Here is a 27,148-nt window from a genome sequence, read left to right as displayed (position 1 = left end):
CAACACTGGCAACACACACTGCTCGAAGACTTTTGTCTTGAGACACTGCGGTATTTCGGACGTGAGTATATTGCGTAGCTTCCCGAACGCTGCCCAGCCGAGTTGGCGGCCCACACGATGGGTTAGAGTATGAAATAAAAATTCATCCCCACTTTACATGTACGGGAGCTATCCTAAAAATTTTATTTTTTTCAAAATTTTATTCTACCGTTTTGCCGGCGTGATCAATATACATACCTCCACAAACTTACAGCTCTCTTGTGCCAATAGTTTCCAAGCAAAACCTCGGACAGGCAGACATATCGAAACTATAAGGATTCCTGGTCAAGACTACGGAACCCTAAAAACTGTCTGGCAAGGAGTTGGAACTGTCAAAACTGTCTGGCTAAAAAGAGGAATAAATTCCATGCGAGATACAATCTTACGAAATTACTTGAACCTTGCATACCATTATTTTTTTCGTTTTATTTTAATGTGTTAACGGATTAACGATTAACGTTAACTTGCGTTAAATCTTGTTAAATGTAACGTTTTAACGTTTAACGAAGTTAATTTTTTTATTAACGGTTTAACGATTAACGAAGTTAACTATTTGATTAACGGTGCCCAGCTATGCTCATAAGTTGAGTAATACCTACCTACTGGTTAAAAACCAATTCAAAAACTAACAATACCAGTGTTAATGAAGACAATAGCAACGAAACACCAAAAGAAAGCGACAACTCTCCTAAACCAAATGAAATTGTTTTCAGAATGACCCATTATGCAAACATTTCAAACTTGTGCGTGGAAACGAAAATGAAAATAATTTCTCAAATTGCTATAATCAATTCAGGTGAAGCTGTTGTTACCATTTGTTCGGATTTGTACGGATATTCCCAGAATATTTGGACTCGCCATTGCAATGAGGGTTTTCGCGAATGAAAGATCCGCTAGATGGCGGGACGTGGATGTGGGGTCTGACTGCTGCGTGATTGGTGGATTTTGACGTATCTGTCAATGTGATGTCAAAAATAACCAATAATGCAGCATTTGGACCTCGCATCTACGTATTGCCATCTGGCGGATTTTTCATTCGCGAAAACCCTAATTATATCTGCTTAACTTCTCCGTCTCTTCATTTTTTTGCATACAGACACAATCTAGAAAAGACAACGACATGACAGAGTAACAAAAATGCAGTATATTCTCTATTTTATACCAACCTCCAATACCATTGTACTATAACCACAGAATAATAATATGTAAGTGCTATAACTCGTAACTATTCGCTTCCAAAAACGATAACTTTACTCAACAAAAACTTGCTTGCACAAAAAACTGTAAAACACACTTCTGATAAACCCAGTTACAAAATAATTGCTACTATTTTTACTACTTGTTGTGTTATTTTATGTTATTTTTATTTACATAAGTTAGTTTTCACTGTGTTATCTTTCTCTAAAAATGTCCGTCCTTTTTCCAAACAGTTGGTCACCCTAACTGGAGGGGACACCACGCAATCTGTGAATTAAGAGCTCACGGCCAGCGTTATGCAGATTTGCTTATATTTCATAGTAATTTTGCATAGACAACAATTTGAGGATTTACGAATTTGCTTACCTTCTAAGTAATCTTTGTTTGGTTTGGGCATTTTATGGAGCGCTCAGAAGCTCTGCCAACTAAAACTGTACTACTTTAAACTCAAAGATTTTATTCAGTACGTACCTAGGCCCTTTCCAGGGCGCTTATACACGTCCCTTTAAGTAGCTTGCGTTCGGGACAACATATTTGCTGGTGCTGAGAAGAAGAAGCAGTCACCTTTGTTTGTAGTATGTAGTATGATGAACAAGAAAAAAATTACAGCCATAGTTCTTACATTATTATTTTTATTCAAGGAAAAAGAGACAATGGTAGGTATATGATCATCTCCGCTACTGTAGAAGTTGCTAATGTGTTTCCTGCCTTTAAGACACATCATCAACAATTACGATAACTCGTATTTTCTCTCTTCTAACAGGTGAGAAACATTTCGTAAGTATTCAACGAACGAGTGAATATCAGAAATTACCTACATTTTCATATTTTTTTCTTACTTCTCTTTTATAGCTTGTTTTCCAATGTTCACTTTTTTTTCTAATAAATACTTTAATCTATATCTATACTAATATTATAAATGCGAAAGTAACTCTGTCTGTCTGTCTGTGTCTCTTTCACGCCTAAACCACTGAACCGATTTTGATGAAATTTAGCATAGAGATAGTTTGAGTACCGGAAAAGGAAAGGACATAGGTTAGTTTTTATCCCGGTTTCTGAAACAGGGACGCGCGCGATAATGTTTTTCTGTGACAGACAAAATTCCACGCGGGCGAAGCCGCGGGCGGAAAGCTAATAAATCGCTCATAGATGATCGGACTCAATGAGACACTGCATAATAAATGAGTAGAGACTGAGTATTAAGTAGCTAGGTACTCGTACCTCGTAGGTACATAACAACTTATTTACTAATTCAATGAACAATAACTTATGTGTCAAACAGAGCACTTAACCATTAGTTTGACCTTGATCGGTGCCCTTGACTTTAAAAACGAAGCTAGTCAGACTAAGGACCGTCATTCAGCTAATAGCATCACGTTAATATAATGTTACACAGTAACTACACAAAATGTTCTGTTAACGATAAAAATCTACTCGATTGAAGTAAGAATCGTTAGTTTTACTGCCCTTACATTCAGTTAATTAATAAAATTTCAATGCCGCGATGATTGTAGGTAGGTATTTGAAATTATTTTGATGAGAGGCTAATAATAATGGAACCTAAATAAACTTAGCTTATATGCACTCGTTTGGAAAATAAACTTAGGTATATATATAAACTCTTCACCATGTAGGTACCTATCATAGTTGAAAGTGTTTTCCCTCTAAGTTTTTCCTGCTATTAGAAACAAACCTACTGTTTCCATTATGCTAGATTGATATTATGGCTTTTCAATACAAACTTACTTGGTGTATTTTCACGAGTTTATGAAACAGGTGTTTCATAGAAGTTAAAAATATAACCCTTTAAGCATATATGGGAAGTTATGGGATTATTATTAAAGAGCCCCTAATGGTGGCGATGACGTTTGTTTTATCTATTGGGCGCTAAACAAAGATAGAGTTTTTGTAATTGACCAATTAAAACAACATTTTGAATCATTTGACTGCGGCCATTAGGGTAGTACTCTAACTTAATTGCTAAGGAAAAAATTGTTATGTCCGTCTATTATCTGTATAGTTTTCCTTTAGTGAAAGACTACCCACCCAAAACTAACCGAATAAATAGTTAGTTAGGTACCAATTTATTAGTTGTTGTTGGTTCCACCAGTTCCACGCCCTCTAGGTATTGGTAAAATTTTCATTTTACGAATCACAATGAACGTTAAAGCTAAATGAGTTCTCGACTGAAGACCGTGTCTCGTAGACAACATTGAACTCAATGGATCGATCTCTGGAAGAAAGCTGGCAATGATAGGATGAAAATAGCAGAAGATTAGTAAATGTAAGTATCTATGATAAGTACCAATGTTATTTTACGGTTTTCAATTGAAAACTAAAACCTAATTACTAACGAAAAACTCTACCAGCTAAGTACCGTAGTTACGGGACTATTCCCACCTCTCGTTCCCACCACTGCAACTCCTGTGTAGCCAGGATCTACAGCTTGACCGCCACAAAAACCCAACCAATGAAGGTCAAGTTTGTCCCGGGGGAAAGTTAAACTGTCATTGGACCTGCAACTAAATTAACAGCTACCGTAGATATAAGTATTGTTCCGTATTGTAGATATTTAGCTGGCAGAAGTGGCAGAAGTAAAAATCGATCTCACTCTTCCATCAAATCAGTTTACCAAAACAAAAACGGCTCTAACACGAGTAAATATGAGTGGATTTGTTTGTGGTAGACGCTACGTCTTTTCATTCAGAATTAGAATGAAATTTTTAGACTGGATAAAACAGAATAATTACCTACCTAAATAAAATCTTGCAAATAAGTTTATTAGTCTTTATCAATGATGTTTAACTCTTTATTTAATTGCAATAATGTGAGGTATTGATAAAATCTACACGTACAACCAGTACAACTATGAACGGCCATGCCTGCCACCGCATAAATTATTTTTTATCGCAGCGCCTGTCAGAATGAAATCATCTTTACGGAAAACATTTGAGACGGTTTTTATGACACTCATTAGTATGTACGTAGTTTGTTAGAGACATTAAAAGTGCCCTGGTTTTGTCTATATTTTATTTGTCGTCAATTAAAAAAAATACTTATAAAACAAGTAGCAAATGTAAGTATCCAGTTATCACTATTGAAGCAAGTCTACGATATCCCAAACCACTGAGACTAATCCCGAACTATTTTTCCGACAAGAGACCTTGAATCCTACTTAATATCATTTATCACTTCTTATTTAATAAGATTCCGATGTCGTGATTACTGTACATCAGTTCGTGTATTTCCATTTAATAAAATACCTAAGGTTAAAAGTGTAGGTATTACTCGTACACAGACAGATGGTAATACATTGTTTAGTTGGTTACTTATCTTAGGAATAAACCTAACTGTTTTTTCAATTAGGTTGTTATTTCTTACACGTTTTATGAGTGAAACAAAGGCAGTGTCTTATATAAGTGTTCCGGAGTTCTGTTTGTCAGTGTTGTACCGATGTGTAAAGGTGACGGCATGAGTGTTTGGATTGGGATTCTTTTAACTGCCACTTTGGCAGTGAGTGCTTTGGGTGAGTTGCCTTAGTAATATAATGAAATACTATGCCGTATCACACGTTTTATGATAAAAACACCAGTTGTTCGACTTGGAGCTAGCGCCAAACTTGCAACTTTAAACTCTTTATTAGTAGGTACCTAGGTAGGCACGTTTTGTGACGCACTTCAAAATCCAATATTGGAAACGGTGTCTAACGTGTCTAGATTATGAAAATCTGCATTCAGCAACGACTTGTAGGTAAAAAAATCACCGTGAAATTATATTCCTAAAGTTAGCTTGAGACTCGTGTCGTAGGCAGCAATTTTTATTCATTTACCTTTTACAGCGGAGTGTCCCCCCGGAGAATACAACCCGGGACCGGACTGCAGCTTCGAAAACATCTGCGCCATTCCCGTCGCGCACTCGTACCGGGAACACTACTGCGACTGCTGGTGCGACCCCGGCACCACCAGGGACTCCATCACCAAGAAGTGCGTCAAGGAATGCCCGAACTATGCACCTGACTTCACTATACCTTATTAAGGTCAGATTAGACCTTTCTATGGAAAATCCATCGTATCATAAATGAAATTATTACACTCATTGATTGATAAGGATTAAACATCTGCGCCATTCCCGTCGCGCACTCGTACCGCGAACACTACTGCGACTGCTGGTGCGACCCCGGCACCACCAGGGACTCCATCACCAAGAAGTGCGTCAAGGAATGCCCGAACTATGCACCTGACTTCACTATACCTTATTAAGGTCAGATTAGACCTTTCTATGGAAAATCCATCGTACATATTAAAGGAAATATTACCCACTGATTATGAAATTAATGTGTTTACACTTATACGAGTAGGTAACATGTATGCAACACCGATACTAAATTCCCCCTTTTTTAAAGATTAAAGATGTAGTGTTAAGGCCGGGTAGCAGAGAAAATGGCGAAAATGAGGTTTTCATTTTTCATTTTTGAGGTACTAAACAGTAAAATTAAAGCCTAAGATTTTTATTGGGCATAGTTGAGGATATTTTCTAGGGCTATTAACGGATGGAAACACGATTTGATGAAGTTGACTCGATAGAATAAATTCCCAAAGTTACCTCTATTCGTTTTCTATTTATGGTTTTATTTTTAAAATAAGCGATTTTAGATTCTAAATCTTTTACTAAACTAAAGTTCAGAAATAACTTGAGGGCTTTTAACGGATGAAATTTTTATATTGCGTCTTATTTAGTTACTATGTTAAAAAATGTGGAAAAAATCGTCCATGACGGCTTGGACAATCTCAATCAGTCGCGCGGTGGCGCTTACGGAGGACGGACGCGTGTCAGTTTTTTGGTCGTGACAGTTCGCGATTTGTCAATATTTTTGACAATGATGACTTTGATGAGTCACAGTATAATAATATCAGTGTTACTGGAGAAAGCTTCAATTCAATTTTGTCTACCTATTGAAATTTAAATCGTTCGCATCCTTTTAAACGAAGACTCTACTCATGATACATAGTACATTCCTCAAATATGAGACAAAACCAATGAGTTAAAATTACATTTTAATAGTACCTACATACAATCGTCTTACACTCTTTAGAAGAGCACACTGACACAAATAAATAATAAAAAATACTGTCTAAGGTCTGTAGCTAAAGGTCTAAGCTGTAAGATAGAAGAATCTTCTAGCCAAAAAGATGGCAGATGCAGCAGATGTCAACGGATTTAAAGCTGGAGTTCATATGACTCCTTGTAGACTTGAGTCTCTAGAGCGTCCCTTCCTCCACCATGCGTAAAAATTTTCACAAAAATACTGTCTAAGGTCTGTAGCTGAAGGTCTAAGCTGCAAGATAGAAGAATCTTCTAGCCAAAAAGATGGCAGATGCAGCAGATGTCAACGGATTTAAAACTGGAGTTCATGTGACTCCTTGTAGACTTGAGTGTCTAGAGCGTCCCTTCCTCCACCATGCGTAAGAATTTTCACACAAATACTGTCTAAGGTCTGTAGCTAAAGGTCTACGCTGCAAGATGGAAGAATCTTCTAACCAAAAAGATGGCAGATGCAGCAGATGTCAACGGATTTAAAACTGGAGTTCATGTGTATCCTTGTAGGTTTGAGTCTCTAGAGCAGTGGTTCTTAACCTTTAAGTCATGAGGGACCATTTTACCACATTTCTGTCTTGTCAGGGACCACCTCATAATCGGTCAAAACCAGTTTGACTGCAAAAATCAGTTAAAAGTGGTTTTGACCAAGGTGTGCAAGTGCACATCGTGGACCACTTGGAATGCCTCCAGGGACCACCGGTTAAGAACCACTGCTTTAGAGCGTCCCTTCCTCCACCATGCGTAAGAATGTTTCAAAAATACTGTCTAAGGTCTGTAGCTAAAGGTCTAAGCTGCAAGATAGAAGAATCTTCTAGCCAAAAAGATGGCAGATGCAGCAGATGTCAACGGATTTAAAACTTGGAGTTCATGTGACTCCTTCTAGACTTGAGTCTCTAGAGCGTCCCTTCCTCCACCATGCGTAAAAGTTTTCCAAAAATACTTTCTGAGGTCTGTAATAAAAGTCTAAACTGCAAGATAGAAGAATCTTTTAGCCAAAAACATGGCAGATGCAGCATATATCAACGGATTTAAGATTGGACTGGCATCACCTTGCAATGACATCCTCTCATTGTTATCTGTAATGTAAATTATTTTTAAAATGTATTTAAAAAATAAAATGTTCGTTTTATTATTTCAATAATCTGACCTCTCAACTCAACAACACTACACAAACACCTTTGTTCGCAACTGTACTGACGAAACCTCGATATTATACCGTTCATTTAAGATGGCAAGCTTTTTGCTGCGGTAATGCACTCCAGGTAATCGTGTGTGATGCTTATTGCTCATAGTGATTTTCGATACAGAGCCCCGTACATACGTTATACATAAATTATGGAAAGAAAACACCCAGACCAATACAAACAAATATGTATGCAATTTTAGTATGATATTTTTATTTATTAATAAACATAAAGACTGAACAAAATTGATGCGTGTACTGATTAATGTAATTAACCACAATGCAAAGCTTTGTGAATTGCAACAACTATAATTTATTATCCAAGCTTTAAATAATCGCTACTACGAGTAACTGATCATAAAATGTTTTTCCAATCGCTCAAACTCCCGAGGATCTACCGATAGGTCGGGTGACGTAATCTTGAAATTCTTTTAGCCGGCGCGGAACTTCCGGAGGGTCGGGTGACGCCACGCCTCTTTGAACCGTGTTTACTTTGGCAGTTATATTCTATGTTTATTCGATTCTAAAATATATTCCCAAAAATTTTGAAAGTTGTTTTAATTTTTATTAGAAAGTGCTGTGAGTGTGACGCTTGAACGGAAGGAAGTCAACCTAACCTAACCAACTGCGTATTTCCAAACTGCGTATTTCTATACTGTGTAGCCGCGAGAGCTCTTTGGCGCGCTGTCTTCGGCGAAGTATTGCGCGCGCAGATTTTGACAGCGCGAAATACCTACTTTAGCAGAAATACCAAGCCTTAAGTGCTTAGTTAATAACAAAAAACGATTGTTTTGTTTTGTTACTGAAAAAAATGTGATGACTAAAAGTTTTTTTAACTCTGTGCAAAGACCGGATTAAACCGGTTGCATAATAAGCGTAAACTGAGAAGGTTATTAAGACGACGTTAAATATTTCACATTTAAAATCTGTTGCATCTTGCATCCTTGTTTTGTTCTTGTATCCTTGTTTTGTTCTTGCATGCTTGTTTTGTTCTTGCATCCTTGTTTTGTTGTGGTTTTGTGATCGTTCGTACGTAATAAATTCATTTCTTTATTTATATCATTCATCTATTGTTAAGATAACGTCGTGCATCGTGGAGATGATAATAGGAAATTAATTAGTGAATTAATTTAGTACAAATCTAAACTGGTTATTATTTATTAAATAAATAAACAATCAGCAGTTCCTTATTTAAGTGCCCTGAGGTTCTGTTACGCCCGTATTCATAAACATTACTATGAGGTCTCACAGTGCGCGTGGGCGCACAGGATGACACACGAACCAATAACAGAGCTCTATTCAACGCTGTGCGTTCGATTTGCTGCTTCACGTCAAGCAAGCATTGTTTGTGAATACGGGCGTTAGTCAGTTATTGAAAAGGTGTCGACATGAAGTTGTGGATCGGTCTTTTGTTGGTTGCCACTTTGGCGCTGAATGCCATGGGTGAGTAAACCTTGGTGCCTTAACATCTTTATTCTAAGTTCAAGGGCAATAAGCTTGGGCGTATACAGGGCAGGGGCCCCCTTGGAAGTCGCTTTTAAGGAACTAATGCCTGTTTTCACCATCAATCCCTAATTTTTAAGTGACCCCTATGGTAACACATAACAGGAATTTTGTTTAAAACTAAGGGGTCACTTAAAAATTAGGGATTGATGGTGAAAACGGGCATACGTCACTATCTAGTCTACCTAGAAAATTTGACTTACGTAGGGAACCCAGACTAACATTTAACATCTAGATACAGTGCCCTGAGCACGAACAAATATCGTCCTGTAAGCCTAGGATAGCGCGATAGGATAACCGCGGCGCGATAAGCGGTTTTCGCACCATTTTATCGCTTTGCCCATACATTTTGAAGTTTAAAATCATCGATGAGTAGGTATAATATCACGGCGTGCATCCTAGCTCTTCTGGTTATGGTATGGTAATTGTTAGATTTGTATGAAAAACAAAACAGCACATCTACGGTTTTATAGGGAATACGAGAAGTCATTCGTGCTCGGGGCACTGGTCACGTTGTGTGCATGTCGCAGTCGGATTGTATAATCCGCCGTTTTACATTACCACTAGGCATTTTACATTACAGCTCTGTTTTGTAATACGGCGGTTCAACGTTTAGGCGGATTGAATACGGCTGAATGAAAATCCGCCGGAATGTATTCGGCGCCAAACGTTCTTCAATACGGCTAGCCGTAATGTAAAACAGCGTGTCATTACCCGCCGCTTTGACAGTTTTTAGTTCCCATTTTCAATACCGTGGCGCTGCCTGACATAACAACAACAATGGCGTTGGATGCAGAAAATGTGTTGCTAAATTACCGAGTTATTTCTGAATCTAATAAAGAAACTAACTAAACGTATAAATATGTGTGTCAACAGTGAGTTTAAGAACAATTTTAACTTGCAATTGAAGAATTTCTATTCTTCACAATGTGGAACAGTCAAAAAACCGTGGACAAGGGACCGAGTTTTGGAGGTTATAGCCCACATCAAAACCGCTTAAGTGGCTATGGATTCTGGTGTTCGGCGGAATCCTACTCAATATTATTGGTGCAAAAAGTATGATATTATGACAGTGGCCGGTGAAGATTTTGAGATATCTTTTATTTTAAGATGTTTGTACCTTGTGATTACTCATGTTGTATGTTTAATAATTTATTATATTAGTAACTTTCAAAAAAAGTTTATTTGTTTTGAGATGGCTGTCCTTGTGATTTATAAACATACAAAAAAATGGCTGAAGCCAAATATATAATTTAGTATTACTTACAGTAACGAAGATAATTCTTACTTAATCACTTAGGAATATCGTGAGAAGAAATCTTTCTTATTAAAATTTATTTTCATGAAACATTGTTTTATTTTGTAAGTATGGTCACCCTACAATCTAAATAGTAGTACGATGCGGCTAAACGTGGGCCGCCGTATTGAAGAACGTATCGCAATGACAATCCGCCTAAACGTTGAACCGCCGTATTACAAAACAGAGCTGTAATGTAAAATGCCTAGTGGTAATGTAAAACGGCGGATTATACAATCCGACTGCGACATGCATATTCTTGTTTCTATTTACTACCTACCTAACCAAAATCTGGAATTATTACCGGTCGTTGAAGACTCCGGGTGACCTCGAACAAAAGTTCTTATTAATTTATAACAGTATATCGCCAGCCACGAAAGAGTAGGGCAACAGGGCCGGATTAACCCTTAGAAGCAAATTAAGCATTTGCTTAGGGCATCACGTCTTGGGGGGCACCAAAAAGAACACAAAATATTTGTTAGGTACCTACTACATAAAACTACACTCGGCATCAAATAAATCGCACCTCGCGCAACAAGCACTTCTCAAACGTATACATCCCCACTTCCCACCAACATTGGTTCCATTTGAAAGGCTAGTTCTGACCTTCATTTCATTAAAGGAAAGTTTTTTACCCCAAAAATGTGTTTTTAGAAGGATCCAGTCACTTCTTCAAAAAATAGGTAGTTACGCTTGAGCCAACTTTTATGGCTATAAAACTATGAAATTGGGATTAATCGCTATCCATCTGTTAAAAAGGACACGTAAGATCATAATTTAGTTTAACCACCACAAAAATTGGTCTAATTGATCCCAGAGGTGAGCCCCAAGTGAGGCCTTTTTTCAAGTCACATTTATGGTACCTGTTAATTGCTTATAAAAAAATTAAATGTTTTTCTATAAGCTTATTTATTGGGCTTTCAAATAACACCATGATTGTATCAGAAGAAAATCTTTAAAGTTCACGTTGCGGAAGGTGCGGTATATTTGATGTTGAGTATATTTTCCGCGAATTAAAGACCCGAAAAATTCGCATTTCATTTGTGTAGGTACCTATTACGTTATTTTTTTATGTAAAGATCGATATTAGTTTACGAGGGGGCACAGGTGTGGACATTGCCATCAAGTAGTCTTAATCCGGCACTGCAGATAATGCAAGCATGATCATCGATCAGGCAAATCGAGAGAAATACTAAGGCACCTTCTGCAGTTGTCATAAGTGTGGTTTTACAATAAAAAATTAATTATCGTCCGATATGCTGCCGACGTTTATTTAGGTACTTGAATCGAGAAGAAACAGGTTTATAAGATTATTATTTAAGTGCTTAAGTGGCGTATATAAGAATCCCAAGCTTGTATTCGTTGTTATTGTATCAGTATAATCAGTAAACAGTAACAAATCAACATGAGAGTTTGTATCATACTTCTGGTGATTGCCACTTTAGCAATAAGTGCTATGGGTAAGTTACCTGAACTAGTTATTTATACACTAGGTTAAAACGCACACCCAATTTAATGTAAAAAAAAAATGAATGACTCAATATCTGTCATAGATAGCATAGTAGAAACACCAATTCTCCTCAATTCAATATGTGATGTCCCCCAATGATTTCTATATTGCCCGGTTGGTAGCGTCCTGTATCCAGGGCCTTCCTGCTATCTTTATAAGGTTATCGGACTTCGTTGTATTAACCTACACTTAATTTCAGGCGAGTGTCCCCCAGGAGAATACAACCCAGGGCCGGACTGCAGCTTTGAGATTATCTGCACCCCGCAGCACTCAGCACACTACCGTCCCGAACACTACTGCGATTGCTGGTGCAACCCTGGCACCGTCAGGGATGTTGTCACCAAGAAATGTGTGAAAGAGTGTGCTTACCATAAAGTATAATTTTCATAGTTTTCTGTTGTTTTCTTCTATTTCTATTTTCTGTTCTGCATACAAAATTATTCTTAAGAATGTACTTTTTCATATGTGATTACAACACCATAAATAAAATGCATAGTTCAATCAACTTATAATTTATGTATTTTTACACTTATTTCTAACAAAATGTAAGTTTACATAACATACATACAAATTAAGCACCTAAAACATTTCAATTCAGTGTCATGACATGAATAGCCTATTATAAGTCTTGAATTTAAAAATACCCTTGTTGTACTTTACACTAGTTAGGACTTTATTTACAAACTTATTACACAAAAAGTTTAAACACTGGTGTAAAATATGGAAATATCATTTTCGTCCCATCTGTCCTTTAACACATACACACAAGGGCATACCGATTGTATAAATTAAAACACAATGGGTGCATTTGGCAGAAAAAAGCGCTCAAAAGTGCTTATAAGCAAAATGGCTATTGCTAAGCGGTTACTGTCACTGTTACAAAATTAATTAAACTCATCACTATTGAAGTTAGCAAATGTGTCCTTGCTAATAGCTTCCAAATGTTTTTTTCAGCCAAATGCACCCAATGATTCACATCTTTGGCCAACAAAAAGGAATGAGTTAATCCATGTACCTTGTCTGAGTGTTATGACAAATTCTTAGCTTGTCTCAGATGTTCCCAAGGGTCTTGAAGCATTGATGGGTGGAGATAAGATTCAATGTTACTCTTATCGTGTCCGTAGCTGCTGTTTGAGTCACTCTGAAATCAAAAGTGAACATGAACTTTTAAGATAATTTTGTACGACTTATTGTAAAGATTACATTGATTATAAGAGATGGGTCAGTGTATAGGAAACGGGGCGCTATGGGGCACGAGACTTTTTCTAGGACCAACCGTTAACTTTCTAGAGCCAATTAAAAGTGCGCTATCAACACTTAGAATAATTTCGACGAGTTTTTTTTTTCTTCAATTATTCCTTGTTTTCTTGCAAGAATCGCATAGAAGACGTAAAACAAAGCACAAAAGCTTATATGGTCTACCTCTCTAAAACAAACGCTTTCAGATTTAGAGCCAATTAAAGGTGGCTTCCGACACTTAAAATAATTTCGATCAAAAATTTTTTTCCCGAAAGTGGCGATTCTTTTGATGCCATCATGTAGGGGACCTCAAACCAAGAAAAAAAGGTCATGTACTTCATCCCCGTAGGACCAACCCCCGACCCTCTAGAAGCGATTCAAGTTTTACGGTTTTTCCAAAAAGTTCTAATTTCCGCAAATCTATGCTGTCATCGCTTAGAGGATGTCGAACCAAGGAGAAAAGGTCATGTAGCCCACCCCCGTAGGACCAACCCCCTCCCGTGTAGAGACGACTGAAGTTCTAAAGCGTGCTTGTATAGGAACAGGGGCGCGCAAAAAATTTTTTCCTGAAAGTGGCGATTCTTTTGATGCCATCATGTAGGGGACCTCAAACCAAGAAAAAAAGGTCATGTACTTCATCCCCGTAGGACCAACCCCCGACCCTCTAGAAGCGATTCAAGTTTTACGGTTTTTCCAAAAAGTTCTAATTTTCGCAAATCTATGCTGTCATCGCTTAGAGGATGTCGAACCAAGGAGAAAAGGTCATGTAGCCCACCCCCGTAGGACCAACCCCCTCCCGTGTAGAGACGACTGAAGTTCTAAAGCGTGCTTGTATAGGAACCGGGGCGCGCAAAAAATTTTTTCCTGAAAGTGGCGATTCTTTTGATGCCATCATGTAGGGGACCTCAAACCAAGAAAAAAAGGTCATGTACTTCATCCCCGTAGGACCAACCCCCGACCCTCTAGAAGCGATTCAAGTTTTACGGTTTTTCCAAAAAGTTCTAATTTCCGCGTGAAAATTCATTTGTCACAGATCGTCATAAATTACAGCCTATGTTATTCTGGATTATAAACAATAATATTACTGTAAAGTTAATCCGTTCAGTAGTTTTTGCGTGAAAAAGTAACAAACATCCAGACCTGACATCCATACATCCAATTTAGCATTTATAATATTAAGTAGGATTAGGTACTGTAAAGTTTCATCAAAATCCGTTCAGTAGTTTTTGCGTGAAAGAGTAAAAAACATCCAGACATCCATACATCCAAACTTTCTCATTTATAATATTAGGTAGGATAATACTGTAAAGTTTCATCAAAATCCGTTCAGTAGTTTTTGCGTGAAAGAGTAACAAACATCCAGACTTGACATCCATACATCCAATTTAGCATTTATAATATTCAGTAGGATTACTGTAAAGTTTCATCAAAATCCGTTCAGTAGTTTTTGCGTAAAAGAGTAAAACACATCCAGACATCCATACATCCAAACTTTCTCATTTATAATATTAGGTAGGATAATACTGTAAAGTTTCATCAAAATCCGTTCAGTAGTTTTTGCGTGAAAGAGTAAAAAACATCCAGACATCCATACATCCAATCATCCAAACTTTCTCATTTATAATATTAGTAGGATATGTTATTCTGGGTTATAAAAACGACTGCTGTAAAGTTTTATCAAAATCCTTTCAGTAGTTTTTGCGTGGAAGAGTAACAAACATACATCCATCCAGACATCCAAACTTTCGCATTTATAGGTAATATTAGTAGGATTAGCGGCCGCCCGCGACTGCGTAAGCGTGGACACAAAATAAGTAATACTTAGTGGTAATAGTACCCCTTACCCCATAAGGTTAGTTTCGTCAAATCATTTCCACAGTAGATAAATCAAACAGTACGGAAACTTCATACAAACGCTCGAAATCAGACTCACGCACACAGACGCACGCTTTACACGAGCTCTAAGCGAACCTCGCAGTCCATCCGTCGCGGGTGTCGCGCGCGTTGTGTTTTTAACCTTTAACTACTGACGTGGGGGCCTCTCAGGCCTTGCAAAAGTCAAATTGTTGAATTTCTCCTCTCCCACGTGCACGACACACCCGAATCTTTTAGTACCTTCGAGTTTCATTGCGCCGAGGCTGTCAACAACGGTGCACGTGATTGCACGCGCAATTTCAGTAGGTAAATTAATTTTAAAGTTTCTTGTGGGCCTCTCAGGCCCCCACCTCAGTATTGGCGTAACTTTTTTTGTCTATAGTTTTCATTTAGTTGTCGTCTTTTCTTGAAATAATTTGAAAACATCTATAATATGGAGCCCACAGTACGTCGTCCGAGAGAAAGGGGTATCTCGGAAGTAAAAATAACCAGCATTTAACGAAAAATAGAAGAACAGTAGTTTTTGGCACGTATGCTAGGAAATGATAAGCTGTACCTGTCTATCAAGATTTAAACGATGAAACCAAGTGCCATACATGTATTTTGAAGATTCAAATGAAATCTACATTTTAAAAACATGTATGGCTTCCTTCACTGAGCAAAGCAAGTTTATCCAGACTGTGTTTAATTCGCACTATTTGATGTGTGTATTTTCCCCCCCCTATTTCATATAAGGATTACTGATTTATCATTAGCTAAAAAGACTATTGAAAATTAAGATTCTAAGTTGATTTGTTGAATTTATGAATATTTTTCATGATAACTTTGTGAATCATGATTTCATGAGATTTTTGTCAAAAATGCTACATGTTTTTTAAATATTGAAATAATACGTACTTATTAACAAATAATTTACATAAAAATCGTTTTATTGTATTTAAATATAACCACTATTAATAATTATTAAACATAAAACCCTAATAAGATTATATATTTTTAAATATAAGCACACATATGTACGGGCCTCTCAGGCCCCCACGTCAGTGTTTACGTGAAATTAAATCCACCTCAGTAGCTAAAGGTTAATAATAATTTTATTGCATGCGCTATCCGCTGTATTTTAAAAAAAAATGCCACGAGTGTATTGCGTAGTATACGGCTACTATAACTCGGCATCTTCAAAACCAGAACTTTCATTTTTTAAACTTCCTAATAATTCTGAATGGTAAAAATGATTAAATATTACTTTTTAAATAAAATGCTTACATCTGATTTTGTAATAGTTATTTTTAAATTACGTAATTACGCTTCTTAACAATTTGTGTGTTCTATTTGTTATAGTAATTTGCTCAGCGCGCTTTTAAGTGATGAATTGTACCTAATTTAATATTTTTTAACTACTTAGTCAAATAATTTATTAAAATACGTATTTGATAATTAAATAACCTAAATAAACGTTTTAATAAATAAGTAAGTAAGAACCTTATTAAATATATAAAGATTAAGAGTGACAACCCTAACACTCAGTTGAAGTGTAGGTATTTAACTCGACAAAAGGGCTTAGTTTCCGTACTGCTTTAGCTCATATATTTACTGTGTCATTTCTTAGCGGATGCCTACTTGCCTACGTCATAATAACATCTACCTGCATGCCAAATTTCAGCCCGATCCCCGATCCGTCCAGTGGTTTGGGCTGTGCGTTAATAGATCACAATGTCAGTCAGTGAGTCACCTTTGAGTTATATATTTTAGATTAAGTAAGATTAAATAAAGTTTTAGGAACCTATCTACTCTTATTATGAGTTTAAGAGCTATTTAGCGCAGTTGCGAACTCTTTTACTACGTCAAGTAGATACACCTTCAAAATATCATCGGCCATGTCAAAATTTATCGGCATTGAACAAACTTCATGTACCTACCTAGTTTTGACAACATACAAGTTCAGCAGATGTAGTAGGTATCTACCTATTCACTACTACTTCATATTCAGTTAAATTGCATTGCTTATGTATTATCTATTGTTGTAATGACTACAAATCAAACATTTAGGAGCTGGAGCTGGAGATTATCGGCAGTCAAAAATTTAGGTTGGCGTAATTAAAAATCAATAAATTCGGTCGGTCACAATAATAATATTAAAACAAGTTGTATTCAACTAGCAAAAATTACAAAAATAAACAAACTTTACTTAAAAATCACCTCCGAGATATACTGAAACCATAAAAAAATAAGTCTTAATTCCTAGTCAATAAAGAATATTTCCGCTTGCACTGTCTCAAATATTAAAGTTGGATTGGATTAGGCGCGAAACTAGCTTGAACTCTGACCGGGGTCACGCGATCCGGGCCGTGCATCTGTCTCGCTCTTTGTACCTACGTTTTACTCTTCTTACTTCAGTTGTATCATTCATTCAGGAACTACCCAAGTCTAGACTCTATAGACGAAATAATTGAGTACATTTTTACGCGTAGCGGTACCCAACGAGATTTAAGGGTGACAATCTAAGCACTGTTTTTGTTTGTGAGCGCGCCCGTACGTATGCGTCGTCCCACGCACACACCGACAATATCGTTGCTAAGAAGGACTCACGTGGCTATGCCGCGGATTCTACTATGGCCGCGGCGCTGAACGTAATACCGCGGCCCGCACGTATTTGTTTGTACACAAAACTATAAACCATATTTGAGGTGTAACCTATTAAACAGAAAAATATCCTTCCTTGTCTGTTTCATCATTTTTACCCGTCTGCGCCAGGATTATAATTTTGATAAGTAGAGAAATAAAAAAGTAATAACTACTTACTAGTATAAAAAATACAATTACACGATTATTATTTAATTTGAATAAATAGGTAGGCACATGACTCAATCCCATATTTTACTTAATCATATTTTTTCAAATAAATATTAACATGACATAGGTGATTAAAAAATTTAGTCAGGTCCTAGTCTATCCTACCAAAAATAAATAAAAACTTTATAATAGTAAAGAAACCTGACCCTGATGCTTATCCTACAGGGACAATAAGTTGTTTTGTGGTTTAATGATTTTGTATGAAGATAATTTTTATATGCATTTTTGATGATTGAATAAAATTAACGAAAACGGTAGGCTACTTAGCCTGCATTACCTAGCTAGCTAGATAGGAATGGAAGATTTTTGTAGAACGTAGGCAGTAATGTAGCTTTCTATTATTGTGATAGGTTAGGTAGAATATTGACACGCTCGCTGTTGGCCAACTACACTCGACGTCTTCTTTAACAGATGGATAGCGAATAGCGATAAATCCCAATTTAACAGTTTTATAACCATAAAAGTTGGCTCAAGCGTAACTACCTGTCGCTTTAAAAAGAGACACTGGATCCTTCTAAAGACACATTTTTGGGGTAAAAACCTTTCCTATAATGAAATGAAGTTTAATTAGATCTAGGCTTTAGAATGATACCAATATATTGGTGGGATGTGGGGATAGGTCATACGTTTGCCGTTTGAAAGTGTTTGTCGCGGGAGGTGCGATTTATTTGACGCGCTTAATTAATCTAAGTTTGACGCCAAGTGTAGCTTCTATCGGACCGCGGCCGCGGCTTCGCTTCTTAGGTACCTAATCCTAATAATTTTATCGCAACACGTGGTAGGTAGGGTCATTGCGCCGGTTCTCGTCACTGTCACAATCTGGTTTTTAGTGTTTTTAGTTTCCGTCCACATCCTCTTGGTTTAGTGGGTAAGTATAACGTATAACACTGTGAAAAAGTGGACGTAAACTAAACTTTTTAAAGTAATAGCAATGAAGATCATATTGGAAGAAAAAAAAATTATCTTTACAAAATATATTACTAGGTGTTAGGGTTTCCTATTATTAGTCAACTTCATTTATCTAAGATTTTTGTACAAAAACTTTAATAAACCTTTAAAATAGTGTTTATTAGAGATGAAACGGATATCCGGTAACTATCCGGTAGGCCGGATATCCGGCCTAAATTTACTATCCGGCCGGATACCGGATAGTAACTCACTATCCGGCCGGATACCGGATATTAAAAAACTACGACAATTTCCTATTAATAAAATGGAGTACATTAATCTTTGAGGTAAATATCAATAAAATGGCTTATAATAATGATGGCTGTAGGAGATTGGGATAGGAATGGGATGGGATACCTTCGATTGAGCAGACTCCACAGGACGGTCCAAGCTTGGTTCTTCTTTCACTTTCACAAACACTTGAATTTTATTGAGATGAGTTTAGCGCGCGATTTGGGTTTATTTGAATTGGTTTATTTTGGATACTTATTTAGTAATTAACGCCCAGATAGGTAGGCGAAGCGGCGCGTTGCGATGCGAGAGCGAGACTGAAGGTGGGAGGGAGAGGATAGGAAAAGGACTGTCAGAGTGAGTGATAGAATAGTGTGACATGAGTTTGAAATGTATGAGGTTTTAATGCTGGCGCGTACAACTCCCCCGGCCTAGAGGTCTTCCTCTAGATTGAGTAGCGTTTGTAAAAAAAAGTTAAAAACGTAAAAAAACATGCGTTAGAGAGAACTAAACGAGTTAAATTAGCGTTAAAGTTGTGTTAAATTAAAGTTAAGGTTAAAATAAAGTTAAGAACATTATTTGAGTTACTGTAAAGGAAGAGGACAAACTCTAACTACAGGCCGAACATAAGTACCGGTTGCAGTGCGAATCTTTAAGGTGCGAATGATTTTGTCCTTTCCGGGATATACTTCCACAACCACACCCAATGGCCAACAAAGAGGATGCGCATTGTCATCTTTTATAACAACAACAGAGCCCACATCTATCGGTTTGGTCACCGTATTCCACTTTTCACGGCGTTGTAGAGAAGTTAAATACTCCTGACTCCAGCGACGCCAAAAGCTTTGCACTAATTTATTGACTAACTGATAACGCGTTAACCGATTGTCAGAAATATCAGAGACATCCTCTACTGGCAAGAATTTCAGTGGAGTTATATTGAGAAAGTGATTGGGAGTGAGAGCGGATATATCAGATGGGTCAGAGCTAAGAACACACAATGGTCTACTATTCAATAAGCCTTCTATTTGTACAAGTACAGTGTTGAACTCTTCGTATGTTAACACTTGAAGACCAATAACTTTATGAAGATGCGTTTTTACATAACGAACATTTATCTCCGTGATGCCGTTAAAGTGCGGACCATATGGTGGACTATGAAGAAACTTAATGCGTTGTTCAGCCAAATGTGAACTTAAATAATTTTTGTGAGAGTCAGATTCTAAAAGAGCGTAAATTTCGTCAAGCTTGCGTTTAGCGCCAATGAAGTTAGTACCTCCGTCGCTATATATCATGGAAACGGGGCCTCTTCTACAAATGAATCGACGAAAAGCGGCGAGAAATAGATCAGAGCTTAAGTCTGAAACTAACTCTATGTGTAGAGCCTTAGTTGTAAGACAGCAAAATAAACAAATATAAGCCTTCTGGCTTTTAACACCTCTGCGGCGAATGTGAGTAATAAAGAAGGGACCTGCATAATCGACCGATGTATAAACAAAGGCTTTAGCTTCTGAAACGCGAAATGATGGCAAGTCGCCCATAAGAGGGTTTGTAGATTTAGGGTTTAAACGAAAACAGATATTGCATTGATGCACTCTTTGACGTACTAAGTTACGTGCGGAAAGTATCCAAAATTTCTGTCTAAGCAGACTGAGTAGAAGTGAAGGACCAGTATGTAAATTACATACATGAAAGTAATCAACTAAAAGTTGAGTGAAGCGATAGAATGATTGGATGCTTTTGTCCATAGTTGAGTTGAGAGTGAGTGAGTCGACCTCCGACACGAAGCATATTATCAGAGTCAATGAAAGGGTTAAGTTTGAGAAGCGATTTGTTAAAGGGTTTATTATTTTTAATTGCGTGCATATCTTGAGTAAAAAATAGTGCCTGTATATGGCGTACTAAATAGAGTTCAGCGAGTTCTAAATCAGAGGATGTAACCACTCCGTTTGAACGTAGTATTTTAGCGAAGCGTAACACGTACACAGTAGCGCGTAATAATTTTGGGTACGTGGAAATGCGATCAATTAATCGATCGAAAAAGTGAGAGTTCGATTGAGAGTTTGTCTCTGAAACAAGAGCGATAGTTTTCTCTTCCAGTCGAACACTGTTAGATGAAACTTGAAATGGCTCGATAGGCCATTGCGAGATTGGCTGAGCTGTCCATTGAGGAGAGTGAAACCAATTTAATTGATTTAATAATGCTTTAGGAGTTACAGGTCGCGATATTACATCTGCAGGATTTTCATTTCCATTAACATGATGCCAAATTTTTGCGTTGAGTTTCGAATTAATTTCAGTAATTCTATTCGCAACAAATGTGTGAAATTTGTACGCGGGAGAATGTATCCACGTGAGAGTGACAGTCGAGTCTGAAAATGCGTAAATTGAGTTAACAGGATAACGATTCTCTATACTATCGCGAACCGATAATAAAAGATTTGTCAAGAGCAGCGCTGCGCACAGTTCAAGCCGCGCAAGAGATATTTTCTTTAAAGGCGCGACACGCGATTTGGATGCGATAAGAAAGACTTCACCGGGTGAATCTGCATCAGAGCTCACGCGCACATAAACTACAGCGCCGTAGCATACTTCGCTGGCGTCCGCGAAGCCCATGATAGTGACGTGACAACCCGCGGTGATTCCTATGTGACGAGGTATTTTTAATTGCGATAAATAGTTAATCTCACTATCAAACCGATTCCATTTATTTTTTATTGAGTCTGGAACTGGCTGATCCCATTCAAGTTCGCGCTGCCAGCATTCTTGAATTAAGAGTTTGAGAAACGCTGTCACAGGGCCTAGCAAACCCAAAGGGTCGAATAATCTAGCGGTTGCGGAAAGAATCGTGCGTTTTGTGCATTGGTCAGAGTTAGTAGAGTTAATTTTGTAAAGAAAAACGTCATCATTAGGTTGCCACTGCATGCCTATGATTTTTGTCGTAATTTCTGAGTCAGTGTCAAAATCGACGAGCTGTGGATTTTTATGCGAATCGGGAATCTTATTTATAAGCTCAGGGTTGTTCGAGATCCACTTAACCATTTTAAACCCCCCGGCCATGAACATCTTAACCATTTGATGGTAAGATTGTTCAGCTTTTTCTAACCCGTCCATCGATGAGACATAATCGTCCATATACATACAGGATTGAGCTTCAGACGCGGCGATAGGATAATTCGCGCGCTCGTCCTCAGCGAGTTGGCGAACGACACGCATAGCGAGGTAAGGCGAGCTAGAAACGCCAAAAGAAACCCTATTGTATTGATAAGTATCAATCGGTGATTCAGGATCAAATCGAAATAATATGCGTTGAAACGGGTGGTGATTTTGATCAAGCTTTACACAGAAATACATCTTTTCAATATCAGCAGATAAAGCGACTGAGAAAATGCGTAAGTTAATTAAAAGATCAAAAATATTACTTTGTAAGTTTGGGCCAGTGTAAAGAACATCATTTAACGACTTTCCAGAGGTTGTTTTACAACTTGCATCTAAAACGACTCGAGTTTTTGAAGTGAGTTTATCTGGTCGGTATACTGCATGATGAGGTATATAATAATTTGGAGTATTTTCCTCTGAATTCGATGCGTTTTCGACTTTTGACAGAAAACCGCGATCGATACAGTCTTGAATATTTTCATTATAGTTAGTGCGTAAGCCCGGAGTTGAGTCTAACTTTTTCTCTAAGTTATAGAAGCGACGCCTAGCAGTAAAGTAAGAATCGCCGAGTTCTGATGGGTCGAGTTTAAATGGCAAAGAAACGGTATACGTCCCAGAGTCGTCGCGAGAATGAGTTGATTGGAAAATGTTTTCACATATTTCGTCGTCAGGGCTGATGTGTCTCTTAGTAGGTACACTTTCAAGCTCCCAAAAGCGTTGCGTGAGTGATTCTAATGAGTGCGAGTCTACATTGCAAAAGAATGCTTTATTATCATTGCGTGAATGAGCTGAGTAGCACTGAGCGCGTCCCATAGCGAGATATCCGAGCGTGGTTTCGATAGCGATGACAGAGGATTGCGGTGAAGTTATTTTATTACTACCTAAAAGAAGCGGGAATATCTCATTGCCTAACAAACAATCGATTTCAGCAGGGATATCGAAGCTGTCATCAGCCATAGGAAGACCTTGTAAATGTGATAACTGGGTTATGTCAACCTTTACATTAGGTAAATAATCGGTTATTGTATCAATGACGCGTGCGTTAATAGTGTATTTACACCTGGGATCAAAGCGTGAGGCAATTGTGAAAGATACATATCCTAGCGACACACTTTTAGATTGACCTATCCCCTTAATAGTGGTAGGTAGCGGATTGACTTTTAAGTTCAGTCGCGCACAACATTTATTTGTGATAAAGTTGCTCATCGAACCTGTGTCTAGAAACACGCGTAATTTTTGACACGTCTTATTATTGTCATAAGTATACACTGACGCGGTGGGTAATAAGACCGTGGTACTAGATTCATCAGCGATCGACGGCGTGACTGCAGAGAGAGATACATTGTTGGTTGGCATCGATTGCAACGGCGGCGTGACCGGACCGGGCGCGGACATGGACGCGTCGGTCGGCGAAAGCGTCGCGCTGCAAGTCAGCTGTTGTGACGTCATAGGTCTATTCACGTTAAAGTTATCTATATGAATAAGAGTGTGATGTTTACGTTGGCAAACTGAGCAACGATTTTGAGATTTGCAATATTTAACATTATGAAAGCCTAAACAATTGAGGCAAAAGTTACATTTTTTCACTAAAGAGTAGCGAGTTGGCGCATTTTTCGAGCGAAAATAACTGCATTTGAACAGGGCATGTTCAGGTTCCGTCTTACAAAGTTGACAATTCTTGCGTACAGCGGATGGAGTGTATGAGCCTTGCGAATTCGGTTGAGATTGGAAGTAATGTTGGTTGGGTTTTACTCCAGAAGCTGTATTAGAAACAAACGACTGTGTCGGTTTCGAGTTTTTAGACTGCGATGCGAAATTCGTTTTATTATTAACGTACGGCTTATTCTGCGTAAAACATAAGCGTAAAGTATGGATTTTATTCTGTTCTTTTATAAAAGTCTTGAGATCATTAAACGTAGGCATTTTTACGTGCTTAATGGATTGTTCAAATAAATTTAGAGTGTCTTTGTCTAATTTACTGAGAGCAATATGAGTCAAAATGAAATCGGAAAGGTCATCAATCTGTAAACGTCGTAAGGCAGCTTCAGCTGAGCAATACTGTTCCAAAAATTCATCTAAAGATTGCGATTTGAAGTTTATTAACTGTTCCAAATACATAGAGGCTTGTACTCTTATGTCTTGGTATTTTTCTAATAGGTTGTTCCAAATTATGTAATAGTTCTCACCAGTAGGTGGAATACCCGAGCAAATTGTAAGTGCTTTTCCGGAAAGTTTTCCTATAAGGTATTGAGCCTTTTCACCTGGAGACAAACCAGTGTTCTCATGAATAAGCGTTTTAAAATTTTGGTAGAAAACGGGCCACTTGGAAGGGGCTCCGTCGAAAGAGACTAGTTCTAAAGGCGGTAATTTTTTTACGAAATCCTGTTTGCGACGCTCTGTGTTGGCCTTTAGTTGTGCGATGGAGCTTTGCACCGAAAGGATGTTACAGTACAAATCGTCAAACGAGTTGAGTGCGGCAAATGTAGGTTTGAGTTCCTCATCATTTTTCATATAACATAAATTAAGTTCGTCAATAGTATCAAGAAAATCCGATCTTGTTTTTTCAATCGAATGCATGCGAGACATGAAAATTTGTTCAATCTGAGGGTCGGAGACCTTTAGGCTGAGGTCGTATAGTTCCTGAACCCTCTGAAAAAGCGCTTCTTTTTTAGCTTCAAGCAAATTAATTTTGCGTATTACTCCCTCCATTGTATTGTAGGTGAGCAAACACACGCACGAGAGCTAGCGTTAAAAATGAGTTGAGTTGTGCGTATTTATTTATAATCCAGTAGGAAAATAAAATGCGTAGCGTATGTAAGCGAATTTGAAATTGAATTGAAATAAAATTTTAAAAGATTGAATTTAAAAAATATACGTGTTTACAAACAACGAGTTGACGTTTGAGTGAATAGCAATTTCTAGAATGTGTCAAATGTCAAACGAATCGAACTTTCCAGAAAGAATGTGTCAAACGAGCGAATTTTCTAGAATTTTCTAGAGAGTTGTCAAAATGACGGATGCGTGAAAATGTGTAGTTGTGATTTTCTGTAAGTGTAAAGGATAGGAAATGAACCATGCGGCTCGGTAGGACCAGAAAGGAGTTGTAGGAGATTGGGATAGGAATGGGATGGGATACCTTCGATTGAGCAGACTCCACAGGACGGTCCAAGCTTGGTTCTTCTTTCACTTTCACAAACACTTGAATTTTATTGAGATGAGTTTAGCGCGCGATTTGGGTTTATTTGAATTGGTTTATTTTGGATACTTATTTAGTAATTAACGCCCAGATAGGTAGGCGAAGCGGCGCGTTGCGATGCGAGAGCGAGACTGAAGGTGGGAGGGAGAGGATAGGAAAAGGACTGTCAGAGTGAGTGATAGAATAGTGTGACATGAGTTTGAAATGTATGAGGTTTTAATGCTGGCGCGTACAATGGCTTTTATTTAAAGTCCAAAAAGTTACAAAAAAGCCATTATTATCTGGGCTATTCACTCTAATGACGAATACATAAATAGTAAATATCTGTTAATGTCGAAATATTGCCAAATAAAATAGACGATCTTTTTTTTACTGATATAGTCTGATGATATGATGCAGTTCAGTCAGATTACGATGCAAGTAAACTAATTTAATTTTCGCTATTCAATCACACACTCACGATGGCAATCGAAATCGCCCGAATTAATCTGCCCCTTAGACAAGTGGCAAAGTCTGATATTCTATTCGGACAGATTCGATTTTCGAAAAGTGTGACAAGTCTAGTCTACGTAATAGATCCACTGATCGCGTTCGAAGCACCTTTGCGGCGCTAAACTCGTCACGACATGCAACGAGACAATGGGCCAACTATCCGGCCGCCGGATATCCGGCTATCCGGCCTAGCAGCTGGCCGGATATCCGGTATCCGGTATCCGGCCAAACAACTATCCGTTTCATCTCTAGTGTTTATTATGCTATTAATTAGACATTATGCCAAAAACATTACATAAAGTAGCTAAAACAGTAAATAAAATATAATATACCTACTCACCGTGAAAGTTCACCGCCGGCACATTTTTTATAACCCGATGACGTTTTCAGTACCTGTATCCAGCAACAACTTTTGTAGGGTTTTTTGGAGTCACTACTTGTCAAATTACATTTGTATGTAGGTAGAACTATTGCTTAGATATTATAGATTGCAACAAGTTCAAACTTGCACGGAAAGGTAGCTTTGTATTCAAATTTTACGTACTTGTTTGTGGCAACTCGGTCAAATGGACGAAAACAGGAGCTGGACGGAAAACCAGCGCAATGACCCTACCTACCTACCTAGGTGGTAATAATATCGTCTCTAAACGGGAGGGGGTTGGTCCTACGGGGGTGGGTGACCTTTTCTCCTTGGTTCGACATCCTCTAAGCGATGACAGCATAGATTTGCGAAAATTAGAACTTTTTGGAAAAACCGTAAAACTTGAATCGCTTCTAGAGGGTCGGGGGTTGGTCCTACGGGGATGAAGTACATGACCTTTTTTTCTTGGTTTGAGGTCCCCTACATGATGGCATCAAAAGAATCGCCACTTTCAGGAAAAAATTTTTTGCGCGCCCCGGTTCCTATACAAGCACGCTTTAGAACTTCAGTCGTCTCTACACGGGAGGGGGTTGGTCCTACGGGGGTGGGCTACATGACCTTTTCTCCTTGGTTCGACATCCTCTAAGCGATGACAGCATAGATTTGCGGAAATTAGAACTTTTTGGAAAAACCGTAAAACTTGAATCGCTTCTAGAGGGTCGGGGGTTGGTCCTACGGGGATGAAGTACATGACCTTTTTTTCTTGGTTTGAGGTCCCCTACATGATGGCATCAAAAGAATCGCCACTTTCGGGAAAAAAATTTTTGATCGAAATTATTCTAAGTGTCGCGCCCCGGTTCCTATACAAGCACGCTTTAGAACTTCAGTCGTCTCTACACGGGAGGGGGTTGGTCCTACGGGGGTGGGCTACATGACCTTTTCTCCTTGGTTCGACATCCTCTAAGCGA

The 27,148-nt window shown here is 38.0% G+C and overlaps 1 protein-coding gene and 1 long non-coding RNA gene across 2 annotated transcripts in view; one reads left to right on the top strand and one right to left on the bottom strand.

The window, feature by feature from the left end:
• LOC135071202 (uncharacterized) overlaps positions 1-27,148 on the bottom strand; it is a 135,398-nt gene that overhangs the window by 96,714 nt on the left and 11,536 nt on the right. The gene's annotated exons all lie outside the window — the stretch shown is intronic.
• Positions 11,654-12,218, top strand: LOC135071209 (uncharacterized). Its single transcript, XR_010257220.1, has 2 exons — positions 11,654-11,776; positions 12,026-12,218. It is a non-coding gene; the product is annotated as an uncharacterized LOC135071209 (long non-coding RNA).

The sequence above is a fragment of the Ostrinia nubilalis genome, chromosome 4, assembly GCF_963855985.1.
Source record: "Ostrinia nubilalis chromosome 4, ilOstNubi1.1, whole genome shotgun sequence".
Taxonomy (NCBI): Eukaryota; Metazoa; Arthropoda; class Insecta; order Lepidoptera; family Crambidae; genus Ostrinia; species Ostrinia nubilalis.
This window is presented reverse-complemented; position numbering and strand designations above follow the sequence as displayed.